The sequence below is a fragment of the Dendrobates tinctorius genome, unplaced genomic scaffold, assembly GCF_039654945.1.
Source record: "Dendrobates tinctorius isolate UK_male_01 unplaced genomic scaffold, ASM3965494v1 ptg000103l, whole genome shotgun sequence".
Classification (NCBI taxonomy): domain Eukaryota; kingdom Metazoa; phylum Chordata; class Amphibia; order Anura; family Dendrobatidae; genus Dendrobates; species Dendrobates tinctorius.
In genome coordinates, this window is record NW_027361771.1 from 43,785,074 (window position 1) to 43,812,080 (window position 27,007).

Here is a 27,007-nt window from a genome sequence, read left to right on the forward strand (position 1 = left end):
GTGTCTGTGTCTGCGCATGCTTGCGTGTTTATGTGTGTCTGTGTATCTGCGTGTGTGGGGACATTATACTGTGTGTGTTTGTGTGTATGTGCATGCATGTGCGTATGCATGTTTGTGTATGTGCGTGTATCTGCATGCATAAATGAATGTTTGTGTGTATGTGCATGCTTGTGTGTGTGTATATGTGTGTTTGTGTGTGCATGTGTATGTATGTGTGGGTGTATCTGCGTGTTTGTGTGTGCGGACATTATACTGTGTGTATGTGTCTGTGTATGCGCATGCTTGCGTGTTTATGTGTGTCTGTGTATCTGCGTGTGTGGGGACATTATGCTGTGTCCCGGTGGGGGTCCGGCGGCGATCCGCCGGTGAGGGGATCGGCGGCGGCGATGGGTGTCCCGGTGGGGGTTCAGCGGCGGGGGTCTTGAGGCGGCAGCGTGTGTCCCAGCGGGGGTCCGGCGGCTAGGGTCCAGCGGCGGGTGTCCCGGCGGCGGTATGGTGGCGGGGGTCTGGAGGCGGCGGCGTGTGTCCCAGCGGGGCTCCCGCTGGTGGTACTGCGCAAGGGCCTGGGTACCACCAGCGGGTGCCATATTGGAATACTCATCACTTGGGTATTTCAATATGGAGGTCGGCGTACTTCTGGTGCAGCATGGTGGATTGTGGGATTAGAGGACATCCAGACGGAAGTGGATGACGGACAATCTAAGGCAATTATATATATATATATATATATATATATATATAACATATTGATTTTTGATTTTCTACCATTTATTCATTTTTGATTTTTGGTTAATTTATAATTTTTATTTATTTTTTTGTTTCATATTTTTACTTTTTTCTATTTTTCCATATACATTTTGTTGTTTTTTTTTGTTGCTTTATTATATATATATTTTCAATATATAATTGTTGTTTCTCATTATTTTTTCTATATTTGTAGATGGCCTGGGTACCCTATTTTTCTCAATTTATTCTTTTTTTCATTTTATTTTATCCCATTATCCTCTTCTGAAGTTCTATACACATTTATAATTGCCCTTCTTCCCAACCTGTCTTGCTTTGTATTGAAGACATACTATTTCCACTCTTCACTGCTCTAGCAAGCCTCCCGGAAGCTGCGCATGCGCCTGTCTACCTTTACACTCTGGGTTTCGATGTGAGCAACTGGGACGTCTGTCCAATTCATTCTGAATGCACACTTCCGCTCTGACGTGAACAGATTGCGTTCCATATAACGCATGCGCACATCTTTTCCTTGCGTTGGGCCATCTTCCCACGTGACCGACTTCACTCGGTACGCCCACATCCTCTTCCGCCGGCGGACGGATACCGAACTGCAATCAAGCAGAGGCTCAATAGGTATTTATACTTGTCTGGCCATGATTATGGTACTTCCCCTGACGAAGTCTCGGGGTTGTTGGGCCTCGTGCCTCTGTCTGACTTTACTCTTGGCATATTATTGTAAGTTCTCTTCAGGCATGTGGGCTAACTTGCTAGTGACTACTGAATCTAGATAGACAATTGTCTTCATCTGTCCCTCTTTTTCATTATGCCATTCGCTTTTCATAACCCATACTGGCGAAGTAATGTCACACAGCTCTCCAACAGGTACTGCTATGCTGTCCATACCCCATACTGGGAAAGTAATGTCACACTGCTCCCCAACAGGTACTGCTATGCTGCCCCATACCCCATACTGGCAAAGTAATGTCACACTGCTCCCCAACAGGTACTGCTATGCTGTCCATACCCCATACTGGGAAAGTAATACCACACTGCTCCCCAACAGGTACTGCTATGCTGTCCCATACCCCATACTGGGAAAGTAATGTCACACTGCTCCCCAACAGGTACTGCTATGCTGTCCATACCCCATACTGGGAAAGTAATACCACACTGCTCCCCAACAGGTACTGCTATGCTGTCCATACCCCATACTGGGAAAGTAATACCACACTGCTCCCCAACAGGTACTGCTATGCTGTCCATACCCCATACTGGGAAAGTAATGTCACACTGCTCTCCAACAGGTACTGCTATGCTGTCCATACCCCATACTGGGAAAGTAATGTCACACTGCTCCCCAACAGGTACTGCTATGCTGTCCATACCCCATACTGGGAAAGTAATGTCACACTGCTCCCCAACAGGTACTGCTATGCTGTCCATACCCCATACTGGCAAAGTAATGTCACACTGCTCCCCACAGGTACTGCTATGCTGTCCATACCCCATACTGGGAAAGTAATGTCACACTGCTCTCCAACAGGTACTGCTATGCTGTCCATACCCCATACTGGGAAAGTAATGTCACACTGCTCCCCAACAGGTACTGCTATGCTGTCCATACCCCATACTGGCAAAGTAATGTCACACTGCTCCCCAACAGGTACTGCTATGCTGTCCCATACCCCATACTGGCAAAGTAATGTCACACTGCTCCCCAACAGGTACTGCTATGCTGTCCATACCCCATACTGGGAAAGTAATGCCACACTGCTCCCCAACAGGTACTGCTATGCTGTCCATACCCCATACTGGGAAAGTAATACCACACTGCTCCCCAACAGGTACTGCTATGCTGTCCATACCCCATACTGGGAAAGCAATGTCACACTGCTCCCCAACAGGTACTGCTATGCTGTCCATACCCCATACTGGGAAAGTAATGTCACACTGCTCCCCAACAGGTACTGCTATGCTGTCCATACCCCATACTGGGAAAGTAATACCACACTGCTCCCCAACAGGTACTGCTATGCTGTCCATACCCCATACTGGGAAAGTAATACCACACTGCTCCCCAACAGGTACTGCTATGCTGTCCATACCCCATACTGGGAAAGCAATGTCACACTGCTCCCCAACAGGTACTGCTATGCTGTCCATACCCCATACTGGGAAAGTAATGTCACACTGCTCCCCCACAGGTACTGCTATGCTGTCCATACCCCATACTGGGAAAGTAATACCACACTGCTCCCCAACAGGTACTGCTATGCTGTCCATACCCCATACTGGCAAAGTAATGTCACTCTGCTCCCCAACAGGCCCTGCTATGCTGTCCATACCCCATACTGGGAAAGTAATGTCACACTGCTCCCCAACAGGTACTGCTATGCTGTCCATACCCCATACTGGGAAAGTAATGTCACACTGCTCCCCAACAGGTACTGCTATGCTGTCCATACCCCATACTGGTAAAGTAATACCACACTGCTCCCCCACAGGTACTGCTATGCTGTCCATACCCCATACTGGCAAAGTATTACCACACTGCTCCCTAACAGGTACTGCTATGCTGTCCATACCCCATACTGGGAAAGTAATACCACACTGCTCCCCAACAGGTACTGCTATGCTGCCCCATACCCCATACTGGGAAAGTAATGTCACACTGCTCCCCAACAGGTACTGCTATGCTGTCCCATACCCCATACTGGGAAAGTAATGTCACACTGCTCCCCAACAGGTACTGCTATGCTGTCCCATACCCCATACTGGGAAAGTAATGTCACACTGCTCCCCAACAGGTACTGCTATGCTGCCCCATACCCCATACTGGGAAAGTAATGTCACACTGCTCCCCAACAGGTACTGCTATGCTGTCCCATACCCCATACTGGGAAAGTAATGTCACACTGCTCCCCACAGATACTGCTATGCTGTCCATACCCCATACTGGGAAAGTAATACCACACTGCTCCCCAACAGGTACTGCTATGCTGTCCATACCCCATACTGGGAAAGTAATGTCACACTGCTCCCCAACAGGTACTGCTATGCTGTCCCATACCCCATACTGGGAAAGTAATGTCACACTGCTCCCCACAGGTACTGCTATGCTGTCCATACCCCATACTGGCAAAGTAATGCCACACTGCTCCCCAACAGGTACTGCTATGCTGTCCATACCCCATACTGGGAAAGTAATGTCACACTGCTCCCCAACAGGTACTGCTATGCTGTCCCATACCCCATACTGGGAAAGTAATGCCACACTGCTCCCCAACAGGTACTGCTATGCTGTCCATACCCCATACTGGGAAAGTAATGTCACACTGCTCCCCTACAGGTACTGCTATGCTGTCCATACCCCATACTGGGAAAGTAATACCACACTGCTCCCCCACAGGTACTGCTATGCTGTCCATACCCCATACTGGGAAAGTAATACCACACTGCTCCCCAACAGGTACTGCTATGTTGCCCTTACCCCATACTGGCAAAGTAATACCACACTGCTCCCCAACAGGTACTGCTATGCTGTCCATACCCCATACTGGGAAAGTAATGTCACACTGCTCCCCAACAGGTACTGCTATGCTGTCCATACCCCATACTGGTAAAGTAATACCACACTGCTCCCCCACAGGTACTGCTATGCTGTCCATACCCCATACTGGGAAAGTAATAACACACTGCTCCCCAACAGGTACTGCTATGTTGCCCCATACCCCATACTGGCAGAGTAATACCACACTGCTCCCCAACAGGTACTGCTATGCTGTCCATACCCCATACTGGGAAAGTAATGTCACACTGCTCCCCAACAGGTACTGCTATGCTGCCCCATACCCCATACTGGCAAAGTAATGTCACACTGCTCCCCCACAGATACTGCTATGCTGCCCCATACCCCATACTGGCAAAGTAATGTCACACTGCTCCCTAACAGATACTGCTATGCTGCCCCATACCCCATACTGGCAAAGTAATGCCACACTGCTCCCCACAGATACTGCTATGCTGCCCCATACCCCATACTGGCAAAGTATTACCACACTGCTCCCTAACAGGTACTGCTATGCTGTCCATACCCCATACTAGCAAAGTAATACCACACTGCTCCCCAACAGGTACTGCTATGCTGTCCATACCCCATACTGGGAAAGTAATGTCACACTGCTCCCCAACAGGTACTGCTATGCTGTCCATACCCCATACTGGGAAAGTAATGTCACACTGCTCCCCAACAGGTACTGCTATGCTGTCCCATACCCCATACTGGGAAAGTAATGTCACACTGCTCCCCACAGATACTGCTATGCTGTCCATACCCCATACTGGGAAAGTAATACCACACTGCTCCCCAACAGGTACTGCTATGCTGCCCCATACCCCATCCTGGGAAAGTAATGTCACACTGCTCCCCAACAGGTACTGCTATGCTGTCCCATACCCCATACTGGGAAAGTAATGTCACACTGCTCCCCAACAGGTACTGCTATGCTGTCCATACCCCATACTGGGAAAGTAATGTCACACTGCTCCCCAACAGGTACTGCTATGCTGTCCATACCCCATACTGGGAAAGTAATACCACACTGCTCCCCAACAGGTACTGCTATGCTGTCCCATACCCCATACTGGGAAAGTAATGTCACACTGCTCCCCAACAGGTACTGCTATGCTGTCCATACCCCATACTGGGAAAGTAATACCACACTGCTCCCCAACAGGTACTGCTATGCTGTCCATACCCCATACTGGGAAAGTAATACCACACTGCTCCCCAACAGGTACTGCTATGCTGTCCATACCCCATACTGGGAAAGTAATGTCACACTGCTCTCCAACAGGTACTGCTATGCTGTCCATACCCCATACTGGGAAAGTAATGTCACACTGCTCCCCAACAGGTACTGCTATGCTGTCCATACCCCATACTGGGAAAGTAATGTCACACTGCTCCCCAACAGGTACTGCTATGCTGTCCATACCCCATACTGGCAAAGTAATGTCACACTGCTCCCCACAGGTACTGCTATGCTGTCCATACCCCATACTGGGAAAGTAATGTCACACTGCTCTCCAACAGGTACTGCTATGCTGTCCATACCCCATACTGGGAAAGTAATGTCACACTGCTCCCCAACAGGTACTGCTATGCTGTCCATACCCCATACTGGCAAAGTAATGTCACACTGCTCCCCAACAGGTACTGCTATGCTGTCCCATACCCCATACTGGCAAAGTAATGTCACACTGCTCCCCAACAGGTACTGCTATGCTGTCCATACCCCATACTGGGAAAGTAATGCCACACTGCTCCCCAACAGGTACTGCTATGCTGTCCATACCCCATACTGGGAAAGTAATACCACACTGCTCCCCAACAGGTACTGCTATGCTGTCCATACCCCATACTGGGAAAGCAATGTCACACTGCTCCCCAACAGGTACTGCTATGCTGTCCATACCCCATACTGGGAAAGTAATGTCACACTGCTCCCCAACAGGTACTGCTATGCTGTCCATACCCCATACTGGGAAAGTAATACCACACTGCTCCCCAACAGGTACTGCTATGCTGTCCATACCCCATACTGGGAAAGTAATACCACACTGCTCCCCAACAGGTACTGCTATGCTGTCCATACCCCATACTGGGAAAGTAATACCACACTGCTCCCCAACAGGTACTGCTATGCTGTCCATACCCCATACTGGGAAAGCAATGTCACACTGCTCCCCAACAGGTACTGCTATGCTGTCCATACCCCATACTGGGAAAGTAATGTCACACTGCTCCCCCACAGGTACTGCTATGCTGTCCATACCCCATACTGGGAAAGTAATACCACACTGCTCCCCAACAGGTACTGCTATGCTGTCCATACCCCATACTGGCAAAGTAATGTCACTCTGCTCCCCAACAGGCCCTGCTATGCTGTCCATACCCCATACTGGGAAAGTAATGTCACACTGCTCCCCAACAGGTACTGCTATGCTGTCCATACCCCATACTGGGAAAGTAATGTCACACTGCTCCCCAACAGGTACTGCTATGCTGTCCATACCCCATACTGGTAAAGTAATACCACACTGCTCCCCCACAGGTACTGCTATGCTGTCCATACCCCATACTGGCAAAGTATTACCACACTGCTCCCTAACAGGTACTGCTATGCTGTCCATACCCCATACTGGGAAAGTAATACCACACTGCTCCCCAACAGGTACTGCTATGCTGCCCCATACCCCATACTGGGAAAGTAATGTCACACTGCTCCCCAACAGGTACTGCTATGCTGTCCCATACCCCATACTGGGAAAGTAATGTCACACTGCTCCCCAACAGGTACTGCTATGCTGTCCCATACCCCATACTGGGAAAGTAATGTCACACTGCTCCCCAACAGGTACTGCTATGCTGCCCCATACCCCATACTGGGAAAGTAATGTCACACTGCTCCCCAACAGGTACTGCTATGCTGTCCCATACCCCATACTGGGAAAGTAATGTCACACTGCTCCCCACAGATACTGCTATGCTGTCCATACCCCATACTGGGAAAGTAATACCACACTGCTCCCCAACAGGTACTGCTATGCTGTCCATACCCCATACTGGGAAAGTAATGTCACACTGCTCCCCAACAGGTACTGCTATGCTGTCCCATACCCCATACTGGGAAAGTAATGTCACACTGCTCCCCACAGGTACTGCTATGCTGTCCATACCCCATACTGGCAAAGTAATGCCACACTGCTCCCCAACAGGTACTGCTATGCTGTCCATACCCCATACTGGGAAAGTAATGTCACACTGCTCCCCAACAGGTACTGCTATGCTGTCCCATACCCCATACTGGGAAAGTAATGCCACACTGCTCCCCAACAGGTACTGCTATGCTGTCCATACCCCATACTGGGAAAGTAATGTCACACTGCTCCCCTACAGGTACTGCTATGCTGTCCATACCCCATACTGGGAAAGTAATACCACACTGCTCCCCCACAGGTACTGCTATGCTGTCCATACCCCATACTGGGAAAGTAATACCACACTGCTCCCCAACAGGTACTGCTATGTTGCCCTTACCCCATACTGGCAAAGTAATACCACACTGCTCCCCAACAGGTACTGCTATGCTGTCCATACCCCATACTGGGAAAGTAATGTCACACTGCTCCCCAACAGGTACTGCTATGCTGTCCATACCCCATACTGGTAAAGTAATACCACACTGCTCCCCCACAGGTACTGCTATGCTGTCCATACCCCATACTGGGAAAGTAATAACACACTGCTCCCCAACAGGTACTGCTATGTTGCCCCATACCCCATACTGGCAGAGTAATACCACACTGCTCCCCAACAGGTACTGCTATGCTGTCCATACCCCATACTGGGAAAGTAATGTCACACTGCTCCCCAACAGGTACTGCTATGCTGCCCCATACCCCATACTGGCAAAGTAATGTCACACTGCTCCCCCACAGATACTGCTATGCTGCCCCATACCCCATACTGGCAAAGTAATGTCACACTGCTCCCTAACAGATACTGCTATGCTGCCCCATACCCCATACTGGCAAAGTAATGCCACACTGCTCCCCACAGATACTGCTATGCTGCCCCATACCCCATACTGGCAAAGTATTACCACACTGCTCCCTAACAGGTACTGCTATGCTGTCCATACCCCATACTGGCAAAGTAATACCACACTGCTCCCCAACAGGTACTGCTATGCTGTCCATACCCCATACTGGGAAAGTAATGTCACACTGCTCCCCAACAGGTACTGCTATGCTGTCCATACCCCATACTGGGAAAGTAATGTCACACTGCTCCCCAACAGGTACTGCTATGCTGTCCCATACCCCATACTGGGAAAGTAATGTCACACTGCTCCCCACAGATACTGCTATGCTGTCCATACCCCATACTGGGAAAGTAATACCACACTGCTCCCCAACAGGTACTGCTATGCTGCCCCATACCCCATCCTGGGAAAGTAATGTCACACTGCTCCCCAACAGGTACTGCTATGCTGTCCCATACCCCATACTGGGAAAGTAATGTCACACTGCTCCCCAACAGGTACTGCTATGCTGTCCATACCCCATACTGGCAAAGTAATGCCACACTGCTCCCCAACAGGTACTGCTATGCTGTCCATACCCCATACTGGGAAAGTAATGCCACACTGCTCCCCAACAGGTACTGCTATGCTGTCCATACCCCATACTGGGAAAGTAATGTCACACTGTTCCCCTACAGGTACTGCTATGCTGTCCATACCCCATACTGGGAAAGTAATACCACACTGCTCCCCCACAGGTACTGCTATGCTGTCCATACCCCATACTGGGAAAGTAATACCACACTGCTCCCCAACAGGTACTGCTATGCTGTCCATACCCCATACTGGGAAAGTAATGTCACACTGCTCCCCAACAGGTACTGCTATGCTGTCCCATACCCCATACTGGGAAAGTAATGTCACACTGCTCCCCAACAGGTACTGCTATGCTGTCTATACCCCATACTGGGAAAGTAATACCACACTGCTCCCCCACAGGTACTGCTATGCTGTCCATACCCCATACTGGGAAAGTAATGTCACACTGCTCCCCAACAGGTACTGCTATGCTGTCCCATACCCCATACTGGCAAAGTAATGCCACACTGCTCCCCCACAGGTACTGCTATGCTGTCCATACACCACACTGCTCCCCCACATTTACTGCTATGCTGTCCATACCCCATACTGGGAAAGTAATACCACACTGCTCCTCAACAGGTACTGCTATGCTGTCCATACCCCATACTGGGAAAGTAATGTCACACTGCTCCCCAACAGGTACTGCTATGTTGTCCGTACCCCATACTGGGAAAGTAATGTCACACTGCTCCCCAACAGGTACTGCTATGCTGTCCATACCCCATACTGGGAAAGTAATACCACACTGCTCCCCCACAGGTACTGCTATGCTGTCCATACCCCATACTGGGAAAGTAATGTCACACTGCTCCCAAACAGGTACTGCGATGCTGTCCCATACCCCATACTGGCAAAGTAATACCACACTGCTCCCCCACAGGTACTGCTATGCTGTCCATACCCCATACTGGGAAAGTAATGTCACACTGCTCCCAAACAGGTACTGCTATGCTGTCCCATACCCCATACTGGCAAAGTAATGTCACACTGCTCCCCAACAGGTACTGCTATGCTGTCCATACCCCATACTGGGAAAGTAATACCACACTGCTCCCCAACAGGTACTGCTATGTTGCCCCATACCCCATACTGGCAAAATAATACCACACTGCTCCCCAACAGGTACTGCTATGCTGTCCATACCCCATATTGGGAAAGTAATGTCACACTGCTCCCCAACAGGTACTGCTATGCTGCCCCATACCCCATACTGGCTAAGTAATGTCACACTGCTCCCCCGCAGATACTGCTATGCTGTCCATACCCCATACTGGGAAAGTAATACCACACTGCTCCCCAACAGGTACTGCTATGCTGCCCCATACCCCATACTGGGAAAGTAATGTCACACTGCTCCCCAACAGGTACTGCTATGCTGTCCCATACCCCATACTGGGAAAGTAATGTCACACTGCTCCCCAACAGGTACTGCTATGCTGTCCCATACCCCATACTGGGAAAGTAATGTCACACTGCTCCCCCACAGATACTGCTATGCTGTCCATACCCCATACTGGGAAAGTAATACCACACTGCTCCCCAACAGGTACTGCTATGCTGTCCATACCCCATACTGGGAAAGTAATACCACACTGCTCCCCAACAGGTACTGCTATGCTGTCCATACCCCATACTGGGAAAGTAATGTCACACTGCTCTCCAACAGGTACTGCTATGCTGTCCATACCCCATACTGGGAAAGTAATGTCACACTGCTCCCCAACAGGTACTGCTATGCTGTCCATACCCCATACTGGGAAAGTAATGTCACACTGCTCCCCAACAGGTACTGCTATGCTGTCCATACCCCATACTGGCAAAGTAATGTCACACTGCTCCCCACAGGTACTGCTATGCTGTCCATACCCCATACTGGGAAAGTAATGTCACACTGCTCTCCAACAGGTACTGCTATGCTGTCCATACCCCATACTGGGAAAGTAATGTCACACTGCTCCCCAACAGGTACTGCTATGCTGTCCATACCCCATACTGGCAAAGTAATGTCACACTGCTCCCCAACAGGTACTGCTATGCTGTCCCATACCCCATACTGGCAAAGTAATGTCACACTGCTCCCCAACAGGTACTGCTATGCTGTCCATACCCCATACTGGGAAAGTAATGCCACACTGCTCCCCAACAGGTACTGCTATGCTGTCCATACCCCATACTGGGAAAGTAATACCACACTGCTCCCCAACAGGTACTGCTATGCTGTCCATACCCCATACTGGGAAAGCAATGTCACACTGCTCCCCAACAGGTACTGCTATGCTGTCCATACCCCATACTGGGAAAGTAATGTCACACTGCTCCCCAACAGGTACTGCTATGCTGTCCATACCCCATACTGGGAAAGTAATACCACACTGCTCCCCAACAGGTACTGCTATGCTGTCCATACCCCATACTGGGAAAGTAATACCACACTGCTCCCCAACAGGTACTGCTATGCTGTCCATACCCCATACTGGGAAAGTAATACCACACTGCTCCCCAACAGGTACTGCTATGCTGTCCATACCCCATACTGGGAAAGCAATGTCACACTGCTCCCCAACAGGTACTGCTATGCTGTCCATACCCCATACTGGGAAAGTAATGTCACACTGCTCCCCCACAGGTACTGCTATGCTGTCCATACCCCATACTGGGAAAGTAATACCACACTGCTCCCCAACAGGTACTGCTATGCTGTCCATACCCCATACTGGCAAAGTAATGTCACTCTGCTCCCCAACAGGCCCTGCTATGCTGTCCATACCCCATACTGGGAAAGTAATGTCACACTGCTCCCCAACAGGTACTGCTATGCTGTCCATACCCCATACTGGGAAAGTAATGTCACACTGCTCCCCAACAGGTACTGCTATGCTGTCCATACCCCATACTGGTAAAGTAATACCACACTGCTCCCCCACAGGTACTGCTATGCTGTCCATACCCCATACTGGCAAAGTATTACCACACTGCTCCCTAACAGGTACTGCTATGCTGTCCATACCCCATACTGGGAAAGTAATACCACACTGCTCCCCAACAGGTACTGCTATGCTGCCCCATACCCCATACTGGGAAAGTAATGTCACACTGCTCCCCAACAGGTACTGCTATGCTGTCCCATACCCCATACTGGGAAAGTAATGTCACACTGCTCCCCAACAGGTACTGCTATGCTGTCCCATACCCCATACTGGGAAAGTAATGTCACACTGCTCCCCAACAGGTACTGCTATGCTGCCCCATACCCCATACTGGGAAAGTAATGTCACACTGCTCCCCAACAGGTACTGCTATGCTGTCCCATACCCCATACTGGGAAAGTAATGTCACACTGCTCCCCACAGATACTGCTATGCTGTCCATACCCCATACTGGGAAAGTAATACCACACTGCTCCCCAACAGGTACTGCTATGCTGTCCATACCCCATACTGGGAAAGTAATGTCACACTGCTCCCCAACAGGTACTGCTATGCTGTCCCATACCCCATACTGGGAAAGTAATGTCACACTGCTCCCCACAGGTACTGCTATGCTGTCCATACCCCATACTGGCAAAGTAATGCCACACTGCTCCCCAACAGGTACTGCTATGCTGTCCATACCCCATACTGGGAAAGTAATGTCACACTGCTCCCCAACAGGTACTGCTATGCTGTCCCATACCCCATACTGGGAAAGTAATGCCACACTGCTCCCCAACAGGTACTGCTATGCTGTCCATACCCCATACTGGGAAAGTAATGTCACACTGCTCCCCTACAGGTACTGCTATGCTGTCCATACCCCATACTGGGAAAGTAATACCACACTGCTCCCCCACAGGTACTGCTATGCTGTCCATACCCCATACTGGGAAAGTAATACCACACTGCTCCCCAACAGGTACTGCTATGTTGCCCTTACCCCATACTGGCAAAGTAATACCACACTGCTCCCCAACAGGTACTGCTATGCTGTCCATACCCCATACTGGGAAAGTAATGTCACACTGCTCCCCAACAGGTACTGCTATGCTGTCCATACCCCATACTGGTAAAGTAATACCACACTGCTCCCCCACAGGTACTGCTATGCTGTCCATACCCCATACTGGGAAAGTAATAACACACTGCTCCCCAACAGGTACTGCTATGTTGCCCCATACCCCATACTGGCAGAGTAATACCACACTGCTCCCCAACAGGTACTGCTATGCTGTCCATACCCCATACTGGGAAAGTAATGTCACACTGCTCCCCAACAGGTACTGCTATGCTGCCCCATACCCCATACTGGCAAAGTATTACCACACTGCTCCCTAACAGGTACTGCTATGCTGTCCATACCCCATACTGGCAAAGTAATACCACACTGCTCCCCAACAGGTACTGCTATGCTGTCCATACCCCATACTGGGAAAGTAATGTCACACTGCTCCCCAACAGGTACTGCTATGCTGTCCATACCCCATACTGGGAAAGTAATGTCACACTGCTCCCCAACAGGTACTGCTATGCTGTCCCATACCCCATACTGGGAAAGTAATGTCACACTGCTCCCCACAGATACTGCTATGCTGTCCATACCCCATACTGGGAAAGTAATACCACACTGCTCCCCAACAGGTACTGCTATGCTGCCCCATACCCCATCCTGGGAAAGTAATGTCACACTGCTCCCCAACAGGTACTGCTATGCTGTCCCATACCCCATACTGGGAAAGTAATGTCACACTGCTCCCCAACAGGTACTGCTATGCTGTCCATACCCCATACTGGCAAAGTAATGCCACACTGCTCCCCAACAGGTACTGCTATGCTGTCCATACCCCATACTGGGAAAGTAATGCCACACTGCTCCCCAACAGGTACTGCTATGCTGTCCATACCCCATACTGGCAAAGTAATGTCACACTGTTCCCCTACAGGTACTGCTATGCTGTCCATACCCCATACTGGGAAAGTAATACCACACTGCTCCCCCACAGGTACTGCTATGCTGTCCATACCCCATACTGGGAAAGTAATACCACACTGCTCCCCAACAGGTACTGCTATGCTGTCCATACCCCATACTGGGAAAGTAATGTCACACTGCTCCCCAACAGGTACTGCTATGCTGTCCCATACCCCATACTGGGAAAGTAATGTCACACTGCTCCCCAACAGGTACTGCTATGCTGTCTATACCCCATACTGGGAAAGTAATACCACACTGCTCCCCCACAGGTACTGCTATGCTGTCCATACCCCATACTGGGAAAGTAATGTCACACTGCTCCCCAACAGGTACTGCTATGCTGTCCCATACCCCATACTGGCAAAGTAATGCCACACTGCTCCCCCACAGGTACTGCTATGCTGTCCATACACCACACTGCTCCCCCACATTTACTGCTATGCTGTCCATACCCCATACTGGGAAAGTAATACCACACTGCTCCTCAACAGGTACTGCTATGCTGTCCATACCCCATACTGGGAAAGTAATGTCACACTGCTCCCCAACAGGTACTGCTATGTTGTCCGTACCCCATACTGGGAAAGTAATGTCACACTGCTCCCCAACAGGTACTGCTATGCTGTCCATACCCCATACTGGGAAAGTAATACCACACTGCTCCCCCACAGGTACTGCTATGCTGTCCATACCCCATACTGGGAAAGTAATGTCACACTGCTCCCAAACAGGTACTGCGATGCTGTCCCATACCCCATACTGGCAAAGTAATACCACACTGCTCCCCCACAGGTACTGCTATGCTGTCCATACCCCATACTGGGAAAGTAATGTCACACTGCTCCCAAACAGGTACTGCTATGCTGTCCCATACCCCATACTGGCAAAGTAATGTCACACTGCTCCCCAACAGGTACTGCTATGCTGTCCATACCCCATACTGGGAAAGTAATACCACACTGCTCCCCAACAGGTACTGCTATGTTGCCCCATACCCCATACTGGCAAAATAATACCACACTGCTCCCCAACAGGTACTGCTATGCTGTCCATACCCCATATTGGGAAAGTAATGTCACACTGCTCCCCAACAGGTACTGCTATGCTGCCCCATACCCCATACTGGCTAAGTAATGTCACACTGCTCCCCCGCAGATACTGCTATGCTGTCCATACCCCATACTGGGAAAGTAATACCACACTGCTCCCCAACAGGTACTGCTATGCTGCCCCATACCCCATACTGGGAAAGTAATGTCACACTGCTCCCCAACAGGTACTGCTATGCTGTCCCATACCCCATACTGGGAAAGTAATGTCACACTGCTCCCCAACAGGTACTGCTATGCTGTCCCATACCCCATACTGGGAAAGTAATGTCACACTGCTCCCCAACAGGTACTGCTATGCTGTCCATACCCCATACTGGCAAAGTAATGTCACACTGCTCCCTAACAGGTACTGCTATGCTGTCCATACCCCATACTGGCAAAGTAATGCCACACTGCTCCCCAACAGGTACTGCTATGCTGTCCATACCCCATACTGGGAAAGTAATGTCACACTGCTCCCCAACAGGTACTGCTATGCTGTCCCATACCCCATACTGGGAAAGTAATGCCACACTGCTCCCCTACAGGTACTGCTATGCTGTCCATACCCCATACTTGGAAAGTAATGTCACACTGCTCCCCTACAGGTACTGCTATGCTGTCCATACCCCATACTGGGAAAGTAATACCACACTGCTCCCCCACAGGTACTGCTATGCTGTCCATACCCCATACTGGCAAAGTAATGTCACACTGCTCCCCCACAGGTACTGCTATGCTGTCCATACACCACACTGCTCCCCCACATTTACTGCTATGCTGTCCATACCCCATACTGGGAAAGTAATGCCACACTGCTCCCCAACAGGTACTGCTATGCTGTCCCATACCCCATACTGGGAAAGTAATGTCACACTGCTCCCCCACAGGTACTGCTATGCTGTCCATACCCCATACTGGGAAATTAATACCACACTGCTCCCCAACAGGTACTGCTATGCTGTCCATACCCCATACTGGGAAAGTAATGTCACACTGCTCCCCAACAGGTACTGCTATGCTGCCCCATACCCCATACTGGCAAAGTAATGTCACACTGCTCCCCAACAGGTACTGCTATGCTGTCCATACCCCATACTGGGAAAGTAATACCACACTGCTCCCCCACAGGTACTGCTATGCTGTCCATACCCCATACTTGGAAAGTAATACCACACTGCTCCCCAACAGGTACTGCTATGTTGCCCCATACCCCATACTGGCAAAGTAATACCACACTGCTCCCCAACAGGTACTGCTATGCTGTCCATACCCCATACTGGGAAAGTAATGTCACACTGCTCCCCAACAGGTACTGCTATGCTGTCCATACCCCATACTGGGAAAGTAATGTCACACTGCTCCCCAACAGGTACTGCTATGCTGTCCATACCCCATACTGGGAAAGTAATGCCACACTGCTCCCCAACAGGTACTACTATGCTGTCCCATACCCCATACTGGGAAAGTAATACCACAATGCTCCCCAACAGGTACTGCTATGCTGTCCATACCCCATACTGGCAAAGTAATACCACACTGCTCCCCAACAGGTACTGCTATGCTGTCCATACCCCATACTGGGAAAGTAATGTCACACTGCTCCCCAACAGGTACTGCTATGCTGTCCATACCCCATACTAGCAAAGTAATGTCACACTGCTCCCCAACAGGTACTGCTATGCTGTCCCATACCCCATACTGGGAAAGTAATGTCACACTGCTCCCCACAGATACTGCTATGCTGTCCATACCCCATACTGGGAAAGTAATACCACACTGCTCCCCAACAGGTACTGCTATGCTGCCCCATACCCCATACTGGGAAAGTAATGTCACACTGCTCCCCAACAGGTACTGCTATGCTGTCCCATACCCCATACTGGGAAAGTAATGTCACACTGCTCCCCAACAGGTACTGCTATGCTGTCCATACCCCATACTGGCAAAGTAATGCCACACTGCTCCCCAACAGGTACTGCTATGCTGTCCATACCCCATACTGGGAAAGTAATGCCACACTGCTCCCCAACAGGTACTGCTATGCTGTCCATACCCCATACTGGGAAAGTAATGTCACACTGCTCCCCTACAGGTACTGCTATGCTGTCCATACCCCATACTGGGAAAGTAATACCACACTGCTCCCCCACAGGTACTGCTATGCTGTCCATACCCCATACTGGGAAAGTAATACCACACTGCTCCCCAACAGGTACTGCTATGCTGTCCATACCCCATACTGGGAAAGTAATGTCACACTGCTCCCCAACAGGTACTGCTATGCTGTCCCATACCCCATACTGGCAAAGTAATGTCGCACTGCTCCCCAACAGGTACTGCTATGCTGTCCATACCCCATACTGGGAAAGTAATGTCACACTGCTCCCCTACAGGTACTGCTATGCTGTCCATACCCCATACTGGGAAAGTAATGTCACACTGCTCCCCAACAGGTACTGCTATGCTGTCCATACCCCATACTGGGAAAGTAATACCACACTGCTCCCCCACAGGTACTGCTATGCTGTCCATACCCCATACTGGGAAAGTAATGTCACACTGCTCCCCAACAGGTACTGCTATGCTGTCCATACACCACACTGCTCCCCCACATTTACTGCTATGCTGTCCATACCCCATACTGGGAAAGTAATACCACACTGCTCCCCAACAGGTACTGCTATGCTGTCCATACCCCATACTGGGAAAGTAATGTCACACTGCTCCCCAACAGGTACTGCTATGCTGTCCCATACCCCATACTGGGAAAGTAATGTCACACTGCTCCCCAACAGGTACTGCTATGCTGTCCATACCCCATACTGGCAAAGTAATGCCACACAGCTCCCCCACAGGTACTGCTATGCTGTCCATACCCCATACTGGGAAAGTAATGTCACACTGCTCCCTAACAGGTACTGCTATGCTGTCCATACCCCATTCTGGCAAAGTAATGCCACACTGCTCCCCAACAGGTACTGCTATGCTGTCCATACCCCATACTGGGAAAGTAATGTCACACTGCTCCCCAACAGGTACTGCTATGCTGTCCCATACCCCATACTGGGAAAGTAATGCCACACTGCTCCCTTACATGTACTGCTATGCTGTCCATACCCCATACTGGGAAAGTAATGTCACACTGCTCCCCTACAGGTACTGCTATGCTGTCCATACCCCATACTGGGAAAGTAATACCACACTGCTCCCCCACAGGTACTGCTATGCTGTCCATACCCCATACTGGCAAAGTAATGCCACACTGCTCCCCCACAGGTACTGCTATGCTGTCCATACACCACACTGCTCCCCCACATTTACTGCTATGCTGTCCATACCCCATACTGGGAAAGTAATACCACACTGCTCCCCCACATTTACTGCTATGCTGTCCATACCCCATACTGGGAAAGTAATGTCACACTGCTCCCCAACAGGTACTGCTATGCTGTCCGTACCCCATACTGGGAAAGTAATGTCACACTGCTCCCCAACAGGTACTGCTATGCTGTCCGTACCCCATACTGGGAAAGTAATGTCACACTGCTCCCCAACAGGTACTGCTATGCTGTCCATACCCCATACTGGGAAAGTAATACCACACTGCTCCCCCACAGGTACTGCTATGCTGTCCATACCCCATACTGGGAAAGTAATGTCACACTGCTCCCAAACAGGTACTGCTATGCTGTCCCATACCCCATACTGGGAAAGTAATGTCACACTGCTCCCAAACAGGTACTGCTATGCTGTCCCATACCCCATACTGGCAAAGTAATGTCACACTGCTCCCCAACAGGTACTGCTATGCTGTCCATACCCCATACTGGGAAAGTAATACCACACTGCTCCCCTACATTTACTGCTATGCTGTCCATACCCCATACTGGGAAAGTAATACCACACTGCTCCCCAACAGGTACTGCTATGTTGCCCCATACCCCATACTGGCAAAATAATACCACACTGCTCCCCAACAGGTACTGCTATGCTGTCCATACCCCATACTGGGAAAGTAATGTCACACTGCTCCCCAACAGGTACTGCTATGCTGTCCATACCCCATACTGGGAAAGTAATACCACACTGCTCCCCAACAGGTACTGCTGTGCTGTCCATACCCCATACTGGGAAAGTAATACCACACTGCTCCCCCACAGGTACTGCTATGCTGTCCATACCCCATACTGGGAAATTAATACCACACTGCTCCCCAACAGGTACTGCTATGCTGTCCATACCCCATACTGGGAAAGTAATGTCACACTGCTCCCCAACAGGTACTGCTATGCTGCCCCATACCCCATACTGGCAAAGTAATGTCACACTGCTCCCTCACAGATACTGCTATGCTGTCCATACCCCATACTGGGAAAGTAATGTCACACTGCTCCCCAACAGGTACTGCTATGCTGTCCCATACCCCATACTGGGAAAGTAATGTCACACTGCTCCCCAACAGGTACTGCTATGCTGTCCCATACCCCATACTGGGAAAGTAATGTCACACTGCTCCCCAACAGGTACTGCTATGCTGTCCATACCCCATACTGGGAAAGTAATGTCACACTGCTCCCCCACAGGTACTGCTATGCTGTCCCATACCCCATACTGGGAAAGTAATGTCACACTGCTCCCCAACAGGTACTGCTATGCTGTCCCATACCCCATACTGGGAAAGTAATGTCACACTGCTCCCCAACAGGTACTGCTATGCTGTCCATACCCCATACTGGCAAAGTAATGTCACACTGCTCCCTAACAGGTACTGCTATGCTGTCCATACCCCATACTGGCAAAGTAATGCCACACTGCTCCCCAACAGGTACTGCTATGCTGTCCATACCCCATACTGGGAAAGTAATGTCACACTGCTCCCCAACAGGTACTGCTATGCTGTCCCATACCCCATACTGGGAAAGTAATGCCACACTGCTCCCCTACAGGTACTGCTATGCTGTCCATACCCCATACTTGGAAAGTAATGTCACACTGCTCCCCTACAGGTACTGCTATGCTGTCCATACCCCATACTGGGAAAGTAATACCACACTGCTCCCCCACAGGTACTGCTATGCTGTCCATACCCCATACTGGCAAAGTAATGTCACACTGCTCCCCCACAGGTACTGCTATGCTGTCCATACACCACACTGCTCCCCCACATTTACTGCTATGCTGTCCATACCCCATACTGGGAAAGTAATGCCACACTGCTCCCCAACAGGTACTGCTATGCTGTCCCATACCCCATACTGGGAAAGTAATGTCACACTGCTCCCCCACAGGTACTGCTATGCTGTCCATACCCCATACTGGGAAATTAATACCACACTGCTCCCCAACAGGTACTGCTATGCTGTCCATACCCCATACTGGGAAAGTAATGTCACACTGCTCCCCAACAGGTACTGCTATGCTGCCCCATACCCCATACTGGCAAAGTAATGTCACACTGCTCCCCAACAGGTACTGCTATGCTGTCCATACCCCATACTGGGAAAGTAATACCACACTGCTCCCCCACAGGTACTGCTATGCTGTCCATACCCCATACTTGGAAAGTAATACCACACTGCTCCCCAACAGGTACTGCTATGTTGCCCCATACCCCATACTGGCAAAGTAATACCACACTGCTCCCCAACAGGTACTGCTATGCTGTCCATACCCCATACTGGGAAAGTAATGTCACACTGCTCCCCAACAGGTACTGCTATGCTGTCCATACCCCATACTGGGAAAGTAATGTCACACTGCTCCCCAACAGGTACTGCTATGCTGTCCATACCCCATACTGGGAAAGTAATGCCACACTGCTCCCCAACAGGTACTACTATGCTGTCCCATACCCCATACTGGGAAAGTAATACCACAATGCTCCCCAACAGGTACTGCTATGCTGTCCATACCCCATACTGGCAAAGTAATACCACACTGCTCCCCAACAGGTACTGCTATGCTGTCCATACCCCATACTGGGAAAGTAATGTCACACTGCTCCCCAACAGGTACTGCTATGCTGTCCATACCCCATACTAGCAAAGTAATGTCACACTGCTCCCCAACAGGTACTGCTATGCTGTCCCATACCCCATACTGGGAAAGTAATGTCACACTGCTCCCCACAGATACTGCTATGCTGTCCATACCCCATACTGGGAAAGTAATACCACACTGCTCCCCAACAGGTACTGCTATGCTGCCCCATACCCCATACTGGGAAAGTAATGTCACACTGCTCCCCAACAGGTACTGCTATGCTGTCCCATACCCCATACTGGGAAAGTAATGTCACACTGCTCCCCAACAGGTACTGCTATGCTGTCCATACCCCATACTGGCAAAGTAATGCCACACTGCTCCCCAACAGGTACTGCTATGCTGTCCATACCCCATACTGGGAAAGTAATGCCACACTGCTCCCCAACAGGTACTGCTATGCTGTCCATACCCCATACTGGGAAAGTAATGTCACACTGCTCCCCTACAGGTACTGCTATGCTGTCCATACCCCATACTGGGAAAGTAATACCACACTGCTCCCCCACAGGTACTGCTATGCTGTCCATACCCCATACTGGGAAAGTAATACCACACTGCTCCCCAACAGGTACTGCTATGCTGTCCATACCCCATACTGGGAAAGTAATGTCACACTGCTCCCCAACAGGTACTGCTATGCTGTCCCATACCCCATACTGGCAAAGTAATGTCGCACTGCTCCCCAACAGGTACTGCTATGCTGTCCATACCCCATACTGGGAAAGTAATGTCACACTGCTCCCCTACAGGTACTGCTATGCTGTCCATACCCCATACTGGGAAAGTAATGTCACACTGCTCCCCAACAGGTACTGCTATGCTGTCCATACCCCATACTGGGAAAGTAATACCACACTGCTCCCCCACAGGTACTGCTATGCTGTCCATACCCCATACTGGGAAAGTAATGTCACACTGCTCCCCAACAGGTACTGCTATGCTGTCCATACACCACACTGCTCCCCCACATTTACTGCTATGCTGTCCATACCCCATACTGGGAAAGTAATACCACACTGCTCCCCAACAGGTACTGCTATGCTGTCCATACCCCATACTGGGAAAGTAATGTCACACTGCTCCCCAACAGGTACTGCTATGCTGTCCCATACCCCATACTGGGAAAGTAATGTCACACTGCTCCCCAACAGGTACTGCTATGCTGTCCATACCCCATACTGGCAAAGTAATGCCACACAGCTCCCCCACAGGTACTGCTATGCTGTCCATACCCCATACTGGGAAAGTAATGTCACACTGCTCCCTAACAGGTACTGCTATGCTGTCCATACCCCATTCTGGCAAAGTAATGCCACACTGCTCCCCAACAGGTACTGCTATGCTGTCCATACCCCATACTGGGAAAGTAATGTCACACTGCTCCCTTACATGTACTGCTATGCTGTCCATACCCCATACTGGGAAAGTAATGTCACACTGCTCCCCTACAGGTACTGCTATGCTGTCCATACCCCATACTGGGAAAGTAATACCACACTGCTCCCCCACAGGTACTGCTATGCTGTCCATACCCCATACTGGCAAAGTAATGCCACACTGCTCCCCCACAGGTACTGCTATGCTGTCCATACACCACACTGCTCCCCCACATTTACTGCTATGCTGTCCATACCCCATACTGGGAAAGTAATACCACACTGCTCCCCCACATTTACTGCTATGCTGTCCATACCCCATACTGGGAAAGTAATGTCACACTGCTCCCCAACAGGTACTGCTATGCTGTCCGTACCCCATACTGGGAAAGTAATGTCACACTGCTCCCCAACAGGTACTGCTATGCTGTCCGTACCCCATACTGGGAAAGTAATGTCACACTGCTCCCCAACAGGTACTGCTATGCTGTCCATACCCCATACTGGGAAAGTAATACCACACTGCTCCCCCACAGGTACTGCTATGCTGTCCATACCCCATACTGGGAAAGTAATGTCACACTGCTCCCAAACAGGTACTGCTATGCTGTCCCATACCCCATACTGGGAAAGTAATGTCACACTGCTCCCAAACAGGTACTGCTATGCTGTCCCATACCCCATACTGGCAAAGTAATGTCACACTGCTCCCCAACAGGTACTGCTATGCTGTCCATACCCCATACTGGGAAAGTAATACCACACTGCTCCCCTACATTTACTGCTATGCTGTCCATACCCCATACTGGGAAAGTAATACCACACTGCTCCCCAACAGGTACTGCTATGTTGCCCCATACCCCATACTGGCAAAATAATACCACACTGCTCCCCAACAGGTACTGCTATGCTGTCCATACCCCATACTGGGAAAGTAATGTCACACTGCTCCCCAACAGGTACTGCTATGCTGTCCATACCCCATACTGGGAAAGTAATGTCACACTGCTCCCCAACAGGTACTGCTATGCTGTCCATACCCCATACTGGGAAAGTAATACCACACTGCTCCCCAACAGGTACTGCTGTGCTGTCCATACCCCATACTGGGAAAGTAATACCACACTGCTCCCCCACAGGTACTGCTATGCTGTCCATACCCCATACTGGGAAATTAATACCACACTGCTCCCCAACAGGTACTGCTATGCTGTCCATACCCCATACTGGGAAAGTAATGTCACACTGCTCCCCAACAGGTACTGCTATGCTGCCCCATACCCCATACTGGCAAAGTAATGTCACACTGCTCCCTCACAGATACTGCTATGCTGTCCATACCCCATACTGGGAAAGTAATGTCACACTGCTCCCCAACAGGTACTGCTATGCTGTCCCATACCCCATACTGGGAAAGTAATGTCACACTGCTCCCCAACAGGTACTGCTATGCTGTCCCATACCCCATACTGGGAAAGTAATGTCACACTGCTCCCCAACAGGTACTGCTATGCTGTCCATACCCCATACTGGGAAAGTAATGTCACACTGCTCCCCCACAGGTACTGCTATGCTGTCCATACCCCATACTGGGAAAGTAATACCACACTGCTCCCCAACTGGTACTGCTATGTTGCCCCATACCCCATACTGGCAAAGTAATACCACACTGCTCCCCAACAGGTACTGCTATGCTGCCCCATACCCCATACTGGCAAAGTAATGCCACACTGCTCCCCACAGATACTGCTATGCTACCCCATACCCCATACTGGCAAAGTATTACCACACTGCTCCCTAACAGGTACTGCTATGCTGTCCATACCCCATACTGGCAAAGTAATACCACACTGCTCCCCAACAGGTACTGCTATGCTGTCCATACCCCATATTGGCAAAGTAATGTCACACTGCTCCCCAACAGGTACTGCTATGCTGTCCATACCCCATACTGGCAAAGTAATACCACACTGCTCCCCAACAGGTACTGCTATGCTGTCCATACCCCATACTGGGAAAGTAATACCACACTGCTCCCCAACAGGTACTGCTATGCTGCCCCATACCCCATACTGGGAAAGTAATGTCACACTGCTCCCCAACAGGTACTGCTATGCTGTCCCATACCCCATACTGGGAAAGTAATGTCACACTGCTCCCCAACAGGTACTGCTATGCTGTCCATACCCCATACTGGCAAAGTAATGCCACACTGCTCCCCAACAGGTACTGCTATGCTGTCCATACCCCATACTGGGAAAGGAATGTCACACTGTTCCCCAACAGGTACTGCTATGCTGTCCCATACCCCATACTGGGAAAGTAATGCCACACTGCTCCCCTACAGGTACTGCTATGCTGTCCATACCCCATACTGGGAAAGTAATGTCACACTGCTCCCCTACAGGTACTGCTATGCTGTCCATACCCCATACTGGGAAAGTAATACCACACTGCTCCCCCACAGGTACTGCTATGCTGTCCATACCCCATACTGGGAAAGTAATACCACACTGCTCCCCAACAGGTACTGCTATGTTGCCCTTACCCCATACTGGCAAAGTAATACCACACTGCTCCCCAACAGGTACTGCTTTGCTGTCCATACCCCATACTGGGAAAGAAAAGGCACACTGCTCCCCAACAGGTACTGCTATGCTGCCCCATACCCCATACTGGCAAAGTAATGTCACACTGCTCCCCCACAGATACTGCTATGCTGTCCATACCCCATACTGGGAAAGTAATGTCACACTGCTCCCCAACAGGTACTGCTATGCTGTCCCATACCCCATACTGGGAAAGTAATGTCACACTGCTCCCCAACATGTACTGCTATGCTGTCCCATACCCCATACTGGGAAAGTAATGTCACACTGCTCCCCCACAGGTACTGCTATGCTGTCCATACCCCATACTGGGAAAGTAATACCACACTGCTCCCCAACTGGTACTGCTATGTTGCCCCATACCCCATACTGGCAAAGTAATACCACACTGCTCCCCAACAGGTACTGCTATGCTGCCCCATACCCCATACTGGCAAAGTAATGCCACATTGCTCCCCACAGATACTGCTATGCTACCCCATACCCCATACTGGCAAAGTATTACCACACTGCTCCCTAACAGGTACTGCTATGCTGTCCATACCCCATACTGGCAAAGTAATACCACACTGCTCCCCAACAGGTACTGCTATGCTGTCCATACCCCATACTGGCAAAGTAATACCACACTGCTCCCCAACAGGTACTGCTATGCTGTCCATACCCCATACTGGGAAAGTAATGTCACACTGCTCCCCAACAGGTACTACTTTGCTGTCCCATACCCCATACTGGGAAAGTAATGCCACACTGCTCCCCAACAGGTACTGCTATGCTGTCCATACCCCATACTGGGAAAGTAATGTCACACTGCTCCCCAACAGGTACTGCTATGCTGTCCATGCCCCATACTGGGAAAGTAATGCCACACTGCTCCCCAACAGGTACTGCTATGCTGCCCCATACTGGGAAAGTAATGTCACACTGCTCCCCAACAGGTACTGCTATGCTGTCCATACCCCATATTGGGAAAGTAATACCACACTGCTCCCCAACAGGTACTGCTATGCTGTCCATACCCCATACTGGGAAAGTAATGTCACACTGCTCCCCAACAGGTACTGCTATGCTGTCCATGCCCCATACTGGGAAAGTAATGCCACACTGCTCCCCAACAGGTACTGCTATGCTGCCCCATACTGGGAAAGTAATGTCACACTGCTCCCCAACAGGTACTGCTATGCTGTCCATACCCCATATTGGGAAAGTAATACCACACTGCTCCCCAACAGGTACTGCTATGCTGTCCATACCCCATGCTGGGAAAGTAATGTCACACTGCTCCCCAACAGGTACTGCTATGCTGTCCCATACCCCATACTGGGAAAGTAATGTCACACTGCTCCCCAACAGGTACTGCTATGCTGTCCCATACCCCATACTGGGAAAGTAATACCACACTGCTCCCCAACAGGTACTGCTATGCTGTCCATACCCCATACTGGCAAAGTAATACCACACTGCTCCCCAACAGGTACTGCTATGCTGTCCATACCCCATACTGGGAAAGTAATGTCACACTGCTCCCCAACAGGTACTGCTATGCTGCCCCATACTGGCAAAGTAATGTCACACTGCTCCCCCACAGATACTGCTATGCTGTCCATACCCCATACTGGGAAAGTAATGTCACACTGCTCCCCAACAGGTACTGCTATGCTGTCCCATACCCCATACTGGGAAAGTAATACCACACTGCTCCCCAACAGGTACTGCTATGCTGTCCGTACCCCATACTGGCAAAGTAATACCACACTGCTCCCCAACAGGTACTGCTATGCTGTCCATACCCCATACTGGAAAGTAATGTCACACTGCTCCCCAACAGGTACTGCTATGCTGCCCCATACTGGGAAAGTAATGTCACACTGCTCCCCCACAGATACTGCTATGCTGTCCATACCCCATACTGGAAAGTAATGCCACACTGCTCCCTAACAGGTACTGCTATGCTGTCCCATACCTCATACTGGCAAGGT

General features: G+C 50.2%; 1 protein-coding gene across 3 annotated transcripts in view; it reads left to right on the forward strand.

Moving 5' to 3' along the window:
* Positions 1–1,212: 1,212 nt before the first annotated feature.
* LOC141100098 (uncharacterized) overlaps positions 1,213–27,007 on the forward strand; it is a 102,320-nt gene continuing 76,525 nt past the window's right edge. Inside the window, exon 1 of one of the 3 annotated variants that reach the window (XM_073588319.1) lies at positions 1,213–1,359. The gene's annotated coding sequence lies outside the window, so the exon portion shown is untranslated. Of the gene's footprint in view, positions 1,360–1,383; positions 1,462–27,007 lie in introns of those variants that run through there. The other 2 variants (XM_073588321.1, XM_073588320.1) reach the window with 2 other exon arrangements.